We start from the raw sequence: 18239 nt of genomic DNA, 5'->3' as shown, positions 1-18239 counted from the left end.
TAACAGAAGCATTCTTCGGTCTCAAGATAATCATTTTATCATTTCTCATTCTTACATCTTTATGCAATTCGCCACAAATCGAAGCCAATTTCTCTTGCTCTAAATAAACTGCATGCTGGTATTAATCAAAAGTACAGTGTTTTTAGATTTCATAAAAATATTTTAACATACAGGTGGAAATAAGCATATGCTTGGTGGAATTAGGTCCATCCAGCCAGGTTTTAATCATTTACTGTCATGTATATTGTATACGTCTTGAATATCTGGCATGTCATGAAGCATAGCATTTAAAATCAATACAATTCCACAGATGACCTACAACACCAAGCTTCTTCAGGTAAGTCTAATTTATTAAAGAGATTTTGTTGGCAAGCAGACATGGTATACACACAAGGCTGAAGAGATTCGCTTGGTAAACTTGATGTTGCCCTGGAGCGTTACAGTCTGTCAAAAAAAATACATAAAGCTTGCAGGATGCCTTATCTATCAATATTGCTGTAAAAGAACTGACTAGTTTCAGTTTTTTAGTTGCGATTTCCCTTCTTCTTTCATTCCCCACACTTGGTCGATCTCTCCTGACTGGGGGTAGGGGTGGGAGTAAACAAGCCATGAGGGACATCTCTTTCAGTGCGACTCGTAGAGCTACTTGTTGGTGTGAGTGTAATGGCATGGAACTGACTACTGATATCTTACTCCTCAAAATATTTAATATGTGACATGTTTAAAGGCAGCCTGAAAAATAAGGCGTTTTGGTTGCTTTGTTCAATTTTCTAAACTATGTTAATGTCCTGCATTATTAGAGTAAATGGTGTTATTCTGAAGGGGGTGGAGGAATTTACAAAACTCCATTATTTCAATTAATAAGTGAATGCAAGAAGAAAATTAGAGCTGGATAATGAATGGGGGCAATTAAGACTGAATCTGTCCTTGCAGAGTGCAAGTACCTAATATCTGATTTATCTGTCATAAATCTACTGTCATTCCAAGCTGATGGTTACCACGGAGATGTAGGGCAGAGAATTGGGTGATTCGCTGGTGCTTGGCAGTGATTCAATCAAATGGAATTATCACTCTTACAGCCATGATGGACAATCTTGTCAGATGGGGAATTACCTGTGCCTTCAAGCATAGGCAGCTGTGGAAACAGGAGCAATGCCCTAACTAAGTACAGTCACAGATGAATGTAAATCTCCTGCTCTCCAGTCCCTGTGTGACTTTTCCAGCCTAACTCTCTCCTCTTTCTGTCTGTTGCTTCCAGCACATTTCTGAACTCGCTTCCTTCCCTGTATGAAATTCAGCCAATATAGAACAACAAAAATTAAAGGTTGGTTGATTGGTTAGACCCAAAGGAAAGCAATAGCCCAGGCAAAAAAGATCCTGCTGTTGATCTCTTCGATTTACTATGTTGAAAGCAATCTTGACAATATGCATAATCAGGCCTGTTTCAGCAGCCCTTCATTCAATACCGAAATAACCAAGGCAATTTGAATCAAATAATTAGTGTGCGAAAGAACCTGCTCATGAGCCCAGGATTATAGTCACTCAGGGGATTAGAGCCAAACCGCACACTGACAAAACTGGAGCAGCAGATCCGCACTTATTTCCTGGGTAAAGCAGATATGTGAAATTGCCACCTCAATTATCAGCCTTCTTCCAACATGTGGATTTTAAATCAAACCATTGAGACATTCCCTCCAAAAATAATTTTTCCCACCCACCAACCACAACCACTTTGTACTAGGCAATTTTTCCATGGGAATGAAAGCAGGTTTTAGGCAAATTTTGTAGAAGTATCAGGAACAATAACACCAGGACATATTGGCTTTGCATTCTACCTGCTAGTTGGGCCATTAAACCTGTGTCTACAATCTATCTGAGAAAGCAGTTTGTAAATTTATAATAACAATAATAATAATTCATACATTTGAAGACTTGAGATACTCTCAAGCTTTATTTGAATCCATTCATAAACAGCAATGAATCACAAGCTGAGACAAGCTTGTATAAATAATAAATGGCAACATTAATTCAGGTGTAGAGTTGCGTAATAATATTTGACACCCTGTGGTGTATTATGTAGGGATGCTAAATTACTTACTTGCCTTGTTTTTAATTAACAAGTTGATTTTGTTTTGAAAAATGTGCATTACTCTCCATTACTTTTCACCAAACGCAGGATGAACAACAAAAATAACTTGCATTCATATAGTGCCCTTCACTATATAAATGGGTAGTGTCCAAGTGCTTACAAAGGACAGAGCTTGATACCGTGGTAGCCCAGGGAGAGAGGGGAGGTGACTTCAGACACAGTTGAAGAAGAAGGTCTTCAGGTGTGATCTGAACATGGGCAAGAAGGCAAGGCAGAAGGATTGAAGCTACGTTTGACAGTTTTGAGGCATAATGGCTGACAGGAAGGCAAGCACATATCCTTATCCACCACATCTTTAGCAAACACCGACTCCTGATGCTGCAGATAATGAACTGTGCGGCTGATTGGGAGAGAGAGATTGAGAAGGGGGGAAGTAGGGGAGAGAGTGTTTGAATGAGAGAGAGAGGAGAGAGGGTGTGTGTGAGAGAGGTGAGAAAGGGGGTGTGAGAGAGAGACTGTGAGAGGGGGGAGAGAAAGTGATTGACAGAGAGTAGGAGAGGGAGAGAATGATTGAAAGAGGGAAAGAGCATCTGGAGAGAGATTGAGAGACATTGTGAGATGGAGAGAAAGAGTGATTGGCTCGCGCCAGCGCCTCAGCACCTCCGGTTCTGGTAGCATCAACCTCCATAGTTGCACGCTTCAACCCACCAAGCTAGTCAGGAACCTAGGTGTCTTGTTCAACCCTTAACTGTCTTTTCTTTCCCACATCCAAGCCGTGACCCGCTCTGCCTTCCCTCACCTCCGTAACGTCGCCCGTCTCCGCCACTACCTCACTCAACCCTCAGGCCACTGAAACTCTTGTTCATGCCTTCATCACATCCAGGCTCGACTATGCAAACGACCTGCTTGCCGGCCTTCCCAACTCCTCCCTCCACAGGCTGCAGATAATCCAGAACTCTGCAGCCCGTGTCCTCTCCTGCACCAAACTCCATGACCCCATCTCTCCCATTCTCACCATGGCCTCACCCCACCCTACCTCTGCGATCTCCTAACCCCCTATCAACCCATTTGTTTCCTCCGCTCAGCTGGCTCTGGCCTGCTCCATGTCCCCTGACCCACCCGCCCCACCATTGGCGGGAGAGCCTTCAGCCACTCTGCCCCCAACCTCTGGAATTACATCCCTCAATCACTCCGCCTCGCCCCCTCCTTAGCTTCCTTCAAGTCCCGCCTCAAGACCTTCCTCTTTGACCATGCCATTGGCCACCCCCCCTTCCCCTCCCCTCCCTTCTCCACCCCTAACCCCAGCTCGGGTCTGAAATGCTGTACTCTGTCCAGTGCCTTGGGACGTCCTCCTGATGTGAAAGGTGCTAAACACGTGTAATCTTGTGGATTGTGTGAGTATTTGTGAGAGTGTGCACGTGTGAGAGTGGGTGAAAGGTGAAAGAGAGAGAAAGGGAGAGGGGGGAGGGAAAACAGAGGGGGAGGGCAGAGAGAGAGGAGAGAGTGATTGAGAGAGTGTGGGAGGGAGAGGGGGAGGGAGAGAGAATAATTGAGAGATGGAGAGAATGTGTGTGAGAGAGAGAAGGAGAGGGAGTTGAGGGTGATTGGGAGGGGGGAGAGAATGTGCGAGAGAGAAGAAAGAGTGTGAGAGGAGAGAGGGTGTGAGAGGGGGAGTAAGAGTGGGTAGAGAGAGAATAATTGAGAGAGAGGGTAGAGTGATTGAGAGAGATAGAGAAGTGATGGCAGCGTTTCGTGGTTCACTGACAGGACAGATGATCAGAGCTTCCCTCGGACACCCTGGGGGGCAAAGATGGACACTGAGTGACGTGCCATGCTGTTTCTTCACAGAAACCTCTCTCTTTACGCAGTGAAAAGCTCCTCTAAGTCCTTCATTCAAAACCCCTTCCCCACTCTAACTTTGCAATCTTGTAACCCATCTGTTCCCTTTGCAAAGCAAACACCGGCTGTGCTTTATGTCCACCCACCCCATCTGCCCCACCATCGCCATTTTGCCCCTGCCATTCCTGGGGTCCCTCCAACTCACTCTCCCCACTCCCTCTTTCGAGGCATGTCACAACCTAATTCCTTGACCTAACTCCTTGACCATGCTTTCGGTCATCTTTTCCCCTCCCCATCCCACCCCCAGCTCAGGTGCCCATCCAACAGTGGTCGGTACTTTGAGATGTGGACAGAACTATGGCAGATGAAGGTTAACATTATAAATTGTGATATAATACACTTTGATGCAGGAACTGTGGTTGGGAATATATTCTAATTGTGGAAGTACTAAGAGGGGCAGATGTAGAGAAATGATAGGATTCAAACTCTAACTTTCAAATATAGACAGTAAGGCAAATTGGATGCAGCTATTTATTATGGTAGGTCTAGAATATACAAATAAGGAGATGCTTCTCCAATCATATAGAGCACCAGTCAGACCTCATTTGGAATACTGTGTTCAGTTTTGGACACTCAATCATGGCAAGGATATACTAGCCTTGGAGGGTTTCAAGTGATGGTTCATTAGATTAATATATGGGTTGAAGGGGCTTAGCTATGATGAGAAGCTGGATAGACTGGGTTTGTATTCCTTAGAACAGACAAGGTTAAGAGTTGATTTGATTTCAAGTAAGCAATTGACAAGTTAGGTTGTGGACAACTCTGCCCTTTGGTTACAAGATGGCATAGGCTTAAACTAAGAACTATGATAGTTAGAACTCAGATCAGGAAGCATTTCTTCACATAAAGGGTTATAAGAAGGTTCTTAAGCGCTCTGAGATAGTACCCCTGGTAATACTATATAAATGCAATTTGTTGTTATTGTTGTGTAAATGTGTGAAATGCTCTGTCCCAAAAATCTATAGACAGAATCAATAGGGATGTTTAAACAGGAGATGGTCAGATGCTTGAGTAGTGGAAGTATTAAAGTATTGATGGGCTGAATGATCTCCTCCTGTTCCTGTTTTTCTTTGTTCCTAATGCCTGAAAATATTACTGGGTTCCTAATGCCCACAAAGATACTCAGGTTCAACACCAATTTGTGCTGAGTTAACATCTCAGCCAGAGCAGCTATAAGGGAGCTACATTTATGAAGTGCACATCTGTGCACATCAGTTGAGGGCAAGCTCTGACTTAACTGAGCCACTGTCCGGTAACTGTAAATTCTGGTTAATTGTGCCCACAACCTGCAGAGGGTGGTTGGTACCAACAGAACTATATCAGCAATTGCAAAAGCCTGTGTGGTCTTAAGCTAAACCTATGGCCCTTGTTGTATTCCAGGCACATATACTGATAATTTATCACTTGCATTCTGAGAGGGGAGATATTGTAATATATATTCTTATTTATCACTATATTTTAACTTGATATATATCCGATGGATTTCAGCCAAATGCGGTAGGTCTGAGGGATCAATACCAAATATGAGTTCAATACTCGCCCACCTCGACCAATAATACCAATACACACTGGCCTTTGAACAGATCTTGGCAGTGACAATTTTAGAAGCAGTTGCTGCTCTGACTTAAAAACTATTCATTTGCTTTTACAACTAAATTTGGAGGTGTGATTTACTGCTGAACACAGAGTATTGTGTTTGACAAATGACAGCTTTATGTGTCCTGGCAGCCATCTTGGAATTCAAAGACACTGATGGATTTCCCCCAAATTCTGATAATACGTTAATACGTTAAGACACAGACTTGATCCTGTTAGAGTCACAGAAAGCTATCTTGACGCTGCTGAATATGGGCTGCATAATCTGAATGCTCTGTTTAATATTTTGTGGGTCATAATTGTACCTACAATGCCAGTGATGCCTTTCAGCCAGGTGGATCACGACACACCAAAGAAAAATGTGCTTTCTTTGTGCTAGGACATTTTCAATGCAGTGACGACCAGAACTAAACTGTAATAACAGGTCTGATTGCTCTCAAACAGAGTTAAGTGATTTTCATAAAATTGCTATAAAATAGTCCTGTGATTTTAACCCCTTGAGGACTGCAACAACAACTCATATTTATGTAATCAACCCATACAATCGTATAATTAACATCTTTAAATGCCCAACAAATATTATAGAAGATACCAACTTCAGTGTAATTTCAGGACTGAGATTCAAAAGGAAACTAGATTTAAAAGTCATTTAGTTTAATAGCAATTTTGCAAATTCCTTGGTATAATATTCAGTGGTAATGAAGCATATAAGATGTTTACACATGAATGGTAAAAGATATTTGTGTTTTCAAACTTCAAGGAATTACAAAGTACTCAGCGCTCACTTTTCTCACAGCTTTAGATTAGTTTGCTTACAAAACATAGTCCTTCACAGTAAATCTTGTGAAGTGCTTTGATGTCCTCCTTGACATGAAAGGCAGTATATCAAATGCCAGGAATATGGAACGTGCTGAGTAGAGAGAGGGAACAGGTTGATATAGTGTTAATAGGTTACAGAGGTAAGGAGCAAGGCCTGTAGGGCCTTGAAGGCAAGGACGAGGACTTTGAACTCTATCTGCTAGGAGATGGGGAGCCAGTGAGCCAGGTGAAGGTGGGGGTGATGGGGTCACGGAGCCTGGGGCAGGAGAGGAATATGGGTGGGATGGGAAGGGGCAAGAGTGTGAGGGGGAGATGGGAATGGGCTAGCAGTTGGAAGTGTAGATGCAGCTAAGTGGATCTCCTCGATTTTGGTCTTGAGCAAGTCTAGCATCTGCTCGCAGTTTAAATTGCTCCCAGGGTCTGGGGTCCGTGGGCCTTGTGGCAATAATGGGGAATGGGGCAGTCAGAATGGTTGCTGCTGAACAGCCAACAGCGAGTACCACGGTGAGCCTGATGGAGGATTCCCAGGCTGGAGCAGAGGGAGGTTGTGTCGATCAAGTGGGGAAAGGAAGTGAGGAGGATGGAGGGAAAGGAGGGCCGAGTGGGGGTGATGGAGGGTAGAGGGCAGGGATGGGTGCATTTGGGGGAAAAGCAGCTCAGGTCGGGGGCAGCAGCCAGAACATGCATGCTGCATTGCTTAAGACTATTCACCATGCTTAAGACTGTTCAAAGCAGACAGAATTCCATGCATCCCTAAGCACTGGAATTTCCAATGTCTGGAATGGAATACCCACTCTGTCTCAGAGGAACACATCCCACTTCCCTAATTCTGGAGAGTATTAGGCACCCCTCGAAGTCTTGCAATGATCAAGTCTGGCTGGTCTGTTATCAGCAGTGGCCTGGAATACTGCGGACTGCCTGGCTCAGGAACTGAACTACCAAAAGAGTCAGAGAGGGCTTACATAATTCTGATATTCTGTTGTCAAGCACGTTTAAAATTTAAGAACTGTGGAAGAACAAATTATGCCTGAATTGAAGAATGTTCCACATTTCTGTGTAATCTTGAATTGTAAGAAAAAACTCAGGCTAACTCTAGGTGGAATTTCAGACCTGAGGAGTGGTTCGTTTGCACAGAAGGCAAAACAATTTCACCTTTTTAGCTAAAGTAATTATATCCCTATTGTACGGTTTTACCTAGAGCTAGGTTGATACCTCCAGGCTGTTCTTGAAATTTTCATTAACATTGCTACCAGTAGGGCAGTGAGACGCAGATGGGAGTATCGTACAGTACAGCAGCGAATTGTCTTTGAGTCACATTTCATAACATGAGTCAATTGTGCAGCATGTAAATGATGTGTCTTCGGCTCTCTTTCCCCTCATCCACTCAGTTGGTGTGTGGCCTCTGAAACGGGGTGGTCACAGAAGAGCTATTCTGCTCCTTTCAGTCAGTATAATGAATCATTGATATGGGTTAAGACCTATTCCATTTCCATTCATAAAATTGTAGCAATATTTACTTCTATGAATTTATAAATAGCTGTAATACAATTTAAAATTTTAACTCAGGTTACATTTTAGATATGTTACATGTAAAATTGTATTGCAGCTATTTATCAAGGTGCAGAAAATTTCTAGACATTACAAACAAAGGTCAATCATCAAAAGATAAAAGTTTACAGTTTTAAACAGTTTAGGGATAAATACTTGAGAGTAAGGCTAGCTTATTGTAGAGTTTACCTTTAGGTCTTGCTGGTCCATGAAATCTCTGGCGATTTTCTGCTCCGTTTGTGCAACATAAATTCATTGCTGTAGGCTAAGCATTTTTCTGCACCTTTCATTTGCATCCTTATAAATAACTGCATTGCATTTTTAGATGTATAATGTAAATTTACATTTAAATCTACCTAGACAGTCCTTTGTTGCTTTTCCTGCAGGAACCTTTCCTAGAGAAGCACATCAACGTTGACCTGCTGCATCTATGACATGCTGTCATGATCACAGTCTTTGCTTTTGGAGTTTCAGTGCTTTTATCCCAACGTACCCTAGTTTTGGCAGGTTATAATAGCTACCTGGATTGAACCCTAACCCAGTGTGGATCATCTCTAGTCTCTTTCGGAAGGCAATATATTTAATAATGGAGGACGATTCTTTGAAAATGAAAGAATGTTTCACTTGCAGATAACTGGATAAATGATGATAATAAAATAATCTTTATATTTGTTATAGCTTCTTATACATCAGAAGGACGTCTCAAAGTGTTTCACAGGATATACTGTAAAGTACAGTGACTATGTGTTTGTGGATGAACAATACAGTTACTGAATTTACAGAGATATTGTGGATCTTTGAAGTGCTTTGAGACAAATGCAAGGATTATTATTATTATCTTACAGGATTACTGATACAGAGGAACTTTCCGACCAGAAATCTTGTCAAGTTTTGGAATTCTCTAAAATGATACATAAATAAAGTAAATCTAGATTGAGATGCAATTTCTCTCCTTATGTTTTGTAGTGACCAGCAAACAAACTGCACAATTTCAACCTCTTTTTTTAAATCATGGAAAATCTAACGCCTCAGAACCCAAATGGTCTTTAACTATTCATGTCTAAATATTACTAAATATGGGGGGGGAATGATATCATCTAAGTCTATTTTAAGAAATACTGTAGGTGTCAGCCTGACTCGGTTAGTAGCACTCTCAGCTCTGAGTCAGGAAGTTGTGGATTCCAGCACCATGTCAAAGCTTTGAACTCACAATCTAAGCTGACGCTTCAAACATAACAAAGATTTACAAAATATGTAGAGCTCGGAAACAGATCACTTGGGCCAACCTCTCTGTGCCAGTGTTTATACTCCATTGGGGTCTAATTATGTACTCTCCCATAGTATTCTATTCCTCTTTCCTCATGTGAAGGTCTAACTTCCTCTTGAATGCATTTATAGTTTGATTCAAACGCTTAGGCAGCACAATCTCACTACCCTCTGTGTCCAGTGCAGTATTTGGGGAGCACTGCATTATTAGAGGTGCCATGCTTCGGACGAGATTTTGAACTGAGGTCCCACCTGCCTGTTCAGGTGGACATTAAAGATCCCATGGCACTATTTGAAAAGAGAAAGGAGTTTCTCTTTGTGTTGGCCAAAAATCCCCCAAATAAAATTGATCATTCACTTCATGGTGGTTTGTGGGACATTGCTGTCTAAATGCTGCCATGTTTCTGACACTCTTTGAGATGTCTCGATGACATAATCAGGTGCTATTGTAAATACAAAGATTATTTTTTCGGGTGCTGGGTCAATGTATCAATGTTTAACTATGGCTGTTTGCTGTTACACTGGTTTATTCTCCTCTGAGGAAGATAGCTGACACCTTTTTATGACCTGCAACACAACAGAGGAAATTAGAATTCACCAAATCCTGAATACCTACTGTCTTTTTAGCAAAATAATTTGTCTTGTTGATCATGATACAAGACATGAATGTTGGCTAGTGAACTGTCACACCATGCTCATCTAAAGCAAAACTACATTGCGTAAATAAATCAACCTACAACAGCTTCTGAAGTCAAAATAGATTATTATTCCTGGGATAATATTTTCTTATTGCTTTGAGTTGTTTCAGTAATGTACTAAGTGCTATCTGAAATGCAAGGATTATTCTTCTTGTTGTTTAAACGCTTAAAATTACTGTAATCCCTGAATCTTATGAAATTTCCTATGGATCAACTTTCAACTGTGTATTTATCTTCACAGAATGTGAAATCCCCACTCCCCTCACTCCCTCCAATTCCCCTGCCCCACACATAAAACGCTGCCCCGATTCTGATCTCTTATGAATAAATCTGTGTGACATGCAAGAAGCATTCAGGTACTGGATAAATAAACCAGTTGTCCTACTTTGTGAGGAGTGATTTGGCGATGGATACCTTGTCTGCATAGTCACACCTTGCCCATTAAAATAAACTCTGTTCTGTCTTTTTATGCCACTGGCACATTTCAGCAGCCTCTTGGGGATTCTTGAGGTGTCGCATTAGTCAAGCAGCAATCTCCTTATATATTAAGGAGATGAGAGCAGCTCTTATCAGGAGGAAAGAACAATTTATGCAATCTCTTTACACTTCTTGAAAATAGATTTTTACTAAGAATGTTTTTGAATTATTCCTGCTGGATTTCAGAATGGGAGATATTGATTGCACCCTGACCCCGGGTAGACAAATGCTTCTATATTCATTTAAAGATTTTAAGGGTTGAAGCCACCATCAAGACTCAATGTGGAATTTTAATAAGTTTTCAAGTGACCTGGCAAAATCTACAATAACTGTCTTAGAAGTTTAATTGCTCCTCAATAATCAATGAGTTCTACCTGACAATTTGGTACACTTAAATAAGAGAAATAAAAGAGCCAAGTTATTTTACTATTCTAGCATGAATATTGATTTAAGTGATGCTGTTATCTATGTTATTTTATTTCCAGTGACAATGCTTTGAGAAAAAAAAGACTGCTTATTGGCTCTGTTAACTCTCAAAATGCTTGACTGAAGTGTACGCTGCAAATTGAGATTATAATGGACATTGAAAGGATAGATTTTAGTCCATAGATACTCGTTGGATTGTTTTGTAGTTAAGTCTCAGCAATTTTGCAATTCCGAATTAGCATATTACATGCAGTGTTAAAGAAAAGCTTTCAGCTATGTTGTGTATCTGATGTTAAGCAGGAAAGAAGGCTGCAGATCTATAATGCTTGTTATTGTTTTTAAATTATCAAAATCTGAAGAACTTTGCCCAAACAAAGCATCTGCAAAGAAAACACAATATAAACAATTATAAAACTTGCACAATTTGAACAGTCAGGGTAACAGTCCATGAAACATTTTTTTTAAATTTTTTAAACAATTGATGTATCAATTGATAAAATGGCTCTCTCACAAAGTCTGTCCCTTGGGTGTGGTTGAGTTCTACCCAACTGTCTTGCTTAGCTCAGGCACCTGCAAGGACAATATTATCACAACAGGATTGAGTACTTTCTCACAGGGAAGTCATAGTTCTGGTCCAATTCAAGATGAATTGTAATTATGGAGACTGACTCGGACGGTAGTTTTCCACTGGAGTTTTTAATTAACAGAGTCCACAGATAATCACGGAGATGGTAGATTCTACAGAGTGTCTTTGAAGCTTGAACAAAGAAAACTAACTGTTATAGGTAGTGGTTAGGATACTTCGGCTCTACGTTGACTACTACCCTTAGACAGATCTAAGCACTGTGTTCCCAAGGCTGACTGATCCTGCAGTCGCTCGCTCCAGGTTACTAAACCCCTTTTTTTCTCATTTTCCTTGTTTCAAGAACTCTCCCTTGTTTTGAGAACTCTGCATTCCCAGACTCTATCCTCTCGACACTAAACAGAAATGTGAGAGACACAATAAAGACAGAATATCGATAGGAGTTAGTGTTGATTGCTGGAGCTTAGCACTTGGGACCCATAATACATTCATTGGAGTTTCAGTCAGGTTTGACGAGAGTAATTTCTTGGCCCTTCCTCTGATCAGTCTTATCTATGAGGAAGCTGATCAGTGTTAAGCCTCTGAAACTCATAACAATGCTCAATGACGCCCTATGCTGACTAGTCTAAATTTAAAAAAAACTTTCTTTTTCCACAGACTCATTTAATGAATTGGTGTTTCTTGTCCAGATTCATTTTAAAATGGGTGTTAAGACTATTTGGGAGAGAAACTGCATATCAATTATGATTAGTTACTGTCAGACTGTTGAAAGATTGCTTCCTGCCTTTTCACATGCTAATTTATAGCCGAGCTGTAAATTAAGGCACAAAATGGAAAGGTAAAGGGTAAAAAATCCAAAGTTTCCTAACAGATTTGCTAATTGTCAAATGTTATTGAGTCTGTACTGCATTGTTAGCTGATGTGGGATATGAACTCACAGCCTTCTGATTTGAGTGCTAATAACTGAACCAGGCTGACAGAAGATACAAACCTGCAGTATGCACGGATAAATCTGCTTTAGGTAGCTCATAATGTACTGCTTGGGTGCTCCACAGATTTGGGGTTAAGGAACATTAAGGAAGATGTCAGGAAGCATCTAGAACACACAATGCATGAACCAGAAGGAACTTGAATCCAGCAAAAGTGGAAAACTTTTCATTTCTCGAGCATTGATATCCCTCACCTTAATTAGCACAAATATTTGTCAGAAACAAGGAAAACAGATGAGGAGTGCAAAATGTAAGAATTTGAATACATTGAAATTTGCCTCAAGAGTCTGAACTTTAGGTCTATTTACAGCTAATCATCAGATCAAAAGGTATCAATATGCAAAATTGCATTATTTTTAAGCATGCTGCTTTGTAAACTTTGAAAATGATCTTGATGTTTTTTGCTTTACTAAAGAACACAAGTTACAGTGGCTATTACTTGCTATTTGGACATCCCACTGGCACCAGGTTTTTTGAACAAAACAAATACAATTTCACCATAAAACAACATTACTAATTTATAATATATAGTTACTCCTACTTTAGAAGCAAAAATAACACCTTGAGTCCCCACACATTTCTCCAGAAGTCGTACAACACACACAATGATTCAGATTTACATGGACACTTAAAAGACGATCTGTTCCATTAAAAAAAACTGAACTGAAGTTTCTTCGTTTGAATACATGTCCGCTGATTAAATTGGAAAATAATAAAACAAATCACGTAAAAAAGGACAGGAAATATGGCCTCGTCTATATGCAAATTAGCTTATATCTTCAGAAGAAAAGAAGTTTTATTCAATGTTTTCCATTAATTTTCTTATTGCATGCTTCAACTAACAGATAACCTCTGCTGCTTTACTGTTTTTAAGAATAAAACGTATTAATGTTTGTTGATGTGTAAGTTCAATCCATTTGTTCAGTCTTACAAAATCAAAGTACTGTTACTCTTCTTGGAATAAAGTTAAAGATAACCTCTGCATATTGTATATTTATACCTCCAAATTTAAGTTATCAATCCCTCTCCTAGGATACAATTTAGATACATGCTATCTTAGTTTTGTAATGTCTTATGAAATAGTGGTTTCCAGCCCGAAGGTGATGCAGTGTTTTTAAAGATAATACCAAAATATTGTTGAATCTACTGTTGAACGCTGTAGGGACAGAATTAATTGGATGTTTTAACGGCATATAGTTAGATAGGTACTCGGGAAATAAAGGATTAAGGGGTATAGGCAAACTCTGCAGAAATGGGATTTAAAAATTCACCATGATATAATAAACTGAGTGGGCATTCAGATTTTCTTTGGAAATCTCTCTCTGGAACTTAATCTCACTGACTCGCGCTCTCTCACCTCGTTCAAGGTCCGTCTCAAGACCTACCTTTTTGACTGTGCTTTCAGTCACCATTCCCTCCCCACTGTTACGGACACCGTTTTTGTTTTTATTATTGCTCTACCTCGTTCTAATGATATTTGCTGTGGATAGTCTGTGAATAGAGAGTTTGTGTTAAAATAAGCCATTTCGCTTTAAGCGCAATTATGGTCCAGGGGCCGAAAATATAATGTAAAGTGTTACTGCTTTGAAGACACAAAGTCTGTGACCTGGGTGAGTGTTGCAACAAAAGCATAGGGAAAAGGTATCAAGAGACACATTGAAAAGGGGAGGAGTTAAAATCGTACAAAAGGAGAGGACTCATTAAATTTGGGGTCACTCTTCGCCTTTAGTCTCATCCAGGAAGTACATGCCTGACCTGAGAGCCTTGTCTCCAGGTCAAGATTGTTTTTTCTTTGTCTACTAACTTTGGGGAAAGCTGCTAGAGTCATAGTTATAGTGTCAGGGTTTTTCTATTTCTTTACGTTGCAAACATTTATTGTATTATCAGGCAGTATAAGTAGGGCATAGGGTTTTAAGGACCCATAAAATACTGTTGTCCAAAACACTAATTGCCCAGCACCTTGGGACATATTCCCAACATAAAAGGCACTATACAAATGTCATTTTGTTGTTGTGTTTTCTAAAAGTGCATCGAGAGTCTCTGTTAAGTTATGGAGGGAGGGAGGTACACAAGCAGGTCACTGCTGACGTCAGCTGTCTGGTCGTGCAAAGGACACTGATTGATGTATCCCATTGATACGCTATAAAGCATTTTGACTACCTGACGTTGTGTTAATTCTCATATCGTGAAGTTTTACATGGAGAGCGAATTTGCACGTTACAGAGAAAAATCTACACAGAGGCCACCTGGTACACTGTGCGCTTTACATAATGCAGGTATGAGAACCATTGCACCACCCCCCTCAATTCACACTCACAGCTCAGGTGCCATGCCAGGAGTGATGGGACTTTCTTCTAATGTGAAAAGCGCTAAATAGATGGAAATGTGTATGGTATTGCATCAACTTGCTCGATGGGTTGAAAGATGTCCTCCTGTTCCATGTTTCTGTGTCTTTCACAATTCACATGCGGAAAAACAAATTAACAACAGAAGCATCCCTTTAGATCAAGTCAGATCTAATGTACAATAAAAGGTCCCTCTTGATGTACTGCTGTTTTGTACATTGCTATATTTTCTGGAAAAGAAATGCGAACACGGCTGCTCAAGCCTTATCAAATATATATCCAATAATTATAGGCTTTAGCATTGATAGTCACCAAATGTTCTTTCTGTACAACTCAGACAATATGTATCTATTCTCTGCATACAAGCAGGTGCTTATCCAGTAATTATCCATAAAATCCTGCAAAAATTAAGTGCATGTCTAAGTGGGTCTGGGTTTGAGTAAAGGCTGAAATTTTGCTGGGTGGTAGAGCTAGCAAATTAAATAAACTTTGTAACTCTTAACTGGTGCTGATCCAGCAGCTGCCTCGAGTCTTAATATACTACACGTTTACGGATGTTGCAGCACAGAAACATGTCATTCTTTCAGAAGTCTGTCTTGGTGTTTTGCTGCACATGACCAACCTAGTATAACATAACATAACATATAGGAGCAGGAGTAGGCCATTCGGCCCTTCGAGCCTGCCCCGCCATTCAATCTTCTAATCTAACTCCAGCTAATAACCTGACCCTGCCTTATCCCCATATCCCTTAATACCTTTTACAATAAGAAATCTGTCTCAGTCTTGTATATGTTCAAGAACTGAGCGTCAACAGTCCTTTGGGGTAGCGAGTTCCATACATTCACCACCCTTTGAGTGAACAAGTTCTTCCTCAACTCAGTGCGAAAGTGCTGGCCTCTGATTTTAAGGTTGTGACCCCTGGTTTTAGTTTCTCCAACCAGGGGAAACAATCTCCCACTATCTACTCTATCATGCCCTTTGATGATCTTTCTAATCACCTAACTTATCTATGTCTCGCTGCATTTTTTTAATGTCGTCCTCTGTGTTGGCACTTCCTCCTAGTTTTGTGTCATCCACAAATTGGATATATTAACTTCGATGTCCTCATCTAGATCGTGATGTAAACTTCACTAACCTGCATATTCCTCATACTCTTTACTATTCATTTGCAAATCCCTTCACTCCTGGAACCTCCCTACCTCTCTGACCTCCTCACTCCCCAACCCACCACCCGGAGGTTGACTGGCACCGGCCTCCTGCTTGTCTCTCAAAGCCTCCACCCACCATCAGAGGTCGTACTTGCAGCCACTGTGCCCCAAAACTCTGGAACACTCTCCCTCAATCCCTCCACCTTGCCCTCACCCCGCCCCCCTCCCTTTTCAAGTCCTGTCTAAAAACCTTCCGTTTTGACTGTGCAACTCCCCCTATCCCCCTGGCTCGGAGTCAGGCTCTGTCACTGTTAAGCTCTCTGGGATACTACCCTACATGTAGGGCACTATATAAGTGCAAGTTGGTGTTGTATTCTTTCTAAAGTACCCATAACCTCAACAATTTGGATTTATACCACCCTTCACATTTTGAAGTGCTTTGCAGAAATAGTGCCAGATACGGGCTGGGGTAGTCTGTAGACGACCATATGCATGGCTGAAGTGAGAGGTTTTTAGGGTATTTTGAAGATAGGAGGGTGAGATGGAGAGGATGAGGGAGGGAGTTCCAAGGGGTAGGGACATAATGGCTGAAGGCGCTATCGCTGATGGTGAGGTTGAGGGGAGAAGAGATGTAACGACGGATTCGGTTTGCCGAACTTAGGGAGTGAAGTGTAAAGTGAGACTAGAGAAGATCACAGACATAGGAAGAGGAAAGAAAGTGAAGGGATTTGTAATTGAAAATGAAAATCTTAAACTCAATCTGCTGGGAGACAGTGGAGCCTGGCAAAGATGTTTACAAAATTATACAAAATATAATTATGTAAAATCTAAATATAAAATTGTATAAAATATAATGATAACATATACAAAATACAGATAGGGATATCAAATTATATGCAGGTACACATATGTAGGCAGAAGAGATATGAGCTGGAGCTTTGTGGAAGGAATTATTGTTATAATACTGAAAAACTCTATCAAATCACCCCTTAGACTTCTCAGGTCTAGTAAAAAAAATTCGCAAGTGTCTCTTTTCAAAACTGAAACCTGTCATTGCTTGTAACATTCTGGTGAATCTATATTGCACCTTAACCATTGCTGTCATATCCTTCCTGTAACGGAGCATCCAAAACAAAAAAATACTAACGGTGGTCTCACAAAGAAACTCCGCCCTTTGTTCAAAAACAGAAATTGTTCTGTCCAGTTTTTAAAGCGGTATCAGTAAATACAATTTACATTCATAAAGTGCTTTTCATGTTGGGAGGATATCTCAAAGAGCTTGACACTGCGGTCTGGGTGCTTCTGAAAAGGCCAGTTGCTAATTTGTTTAAGAAAGATCATTTATTTATATTTTCACAGATTTTTTACAAGAAGATCATAGAATATAGAATTATACAATATTCATCCCATCGTGTCTGTGCCGGCTCTTTGAAAAGAGCTATCCAAATCAATCCCACTCCCCCACTCTCTCCCTATAGCCCTGCAAACTTGTCCTCCCCAAATAATTATTGACTTCTTTGTTAAAAGTTATTATTGAATCGGCTTCCACCACCCTTTCAGGCAAAGCATTCCAGATCCGAACAACTCGCCGTGTGAAAAAATTTCTCCTCACATCCCCTCTGTTTCTTTTAACGACTATCTTAAATTCGTGTCCTCGGGTTATCAACCCACCGGCCAGTGGAAATGGTTTCTCCTTGTTCACCCTATTGAAACCCCTCATAATTTTGAAAACTTCTATTAAGTCTCCTCTTAACCTTCTCTGTTCCAAGGAGAATAATCCTAGTTTCTCTATCCTCTCCTGATACCTGAAGTCTTCCATTCCTGGTACCATCCTGGTAAATCTCCTTTGCACTCTCTCCAATGCCTTGACATCCTTCCTAAGGTGTGGTGCCCAGAACTGAACACAGTACTCCAGCTGAGGCCTAACCAGTGTTTTATAAAGGTTCATCATAACTTCCTGACTTTTGTATTCTCTGCCCCTATTTATAAACACTAGTATCCCATATACTTTTTTAAAAGCTTCATCTACCTCTCCTGCCACCTTCACAGACTTACTTATATGGACCCCCAGGTCACTCTGTTCCTTCACCCCCTTTAAGATTGTACCATCAGCTTATATTGCCTCTCCTCATTCTTCCTCCAAACATGTATCACTTCGCATTTCTCCACATTAAACTTCATCTGCCACGTGACTGCCCATTTTACCAGTCTGTCTATGTCCTCTTGCAGTCTGCTACTATCCTCCTCAATGTTTACCTTTCCTCGCTTAGTATCATCTACAATCTTGGAAATTGTACTCCCTATACCCAAGTCCATGTCATTTACATTTACGTAGGTCAAAAATAGCAGTGGTCCC

Source organism: Callorhinchus milii, unplaced genomic scaffold (assembly GCF_018977255.1).
Source record: "Callorhinchus milii isolate IMCB2004 unplaced genomic scaffold, IMCB_Cmil_1.0 Scaffold1, whole genome shotgun sequence".
NCBI lineage: Eukaryota > Metazoa > Chordata > Chondrichthyes > Chimaeriformes > Callorhinchidae > Callorhinchus > Callorhinchus milii.
The sequence above is the reverse complement of the archived record's forward strand: the minus strand, read 5'-3'. Positions refer to the sequence as shown.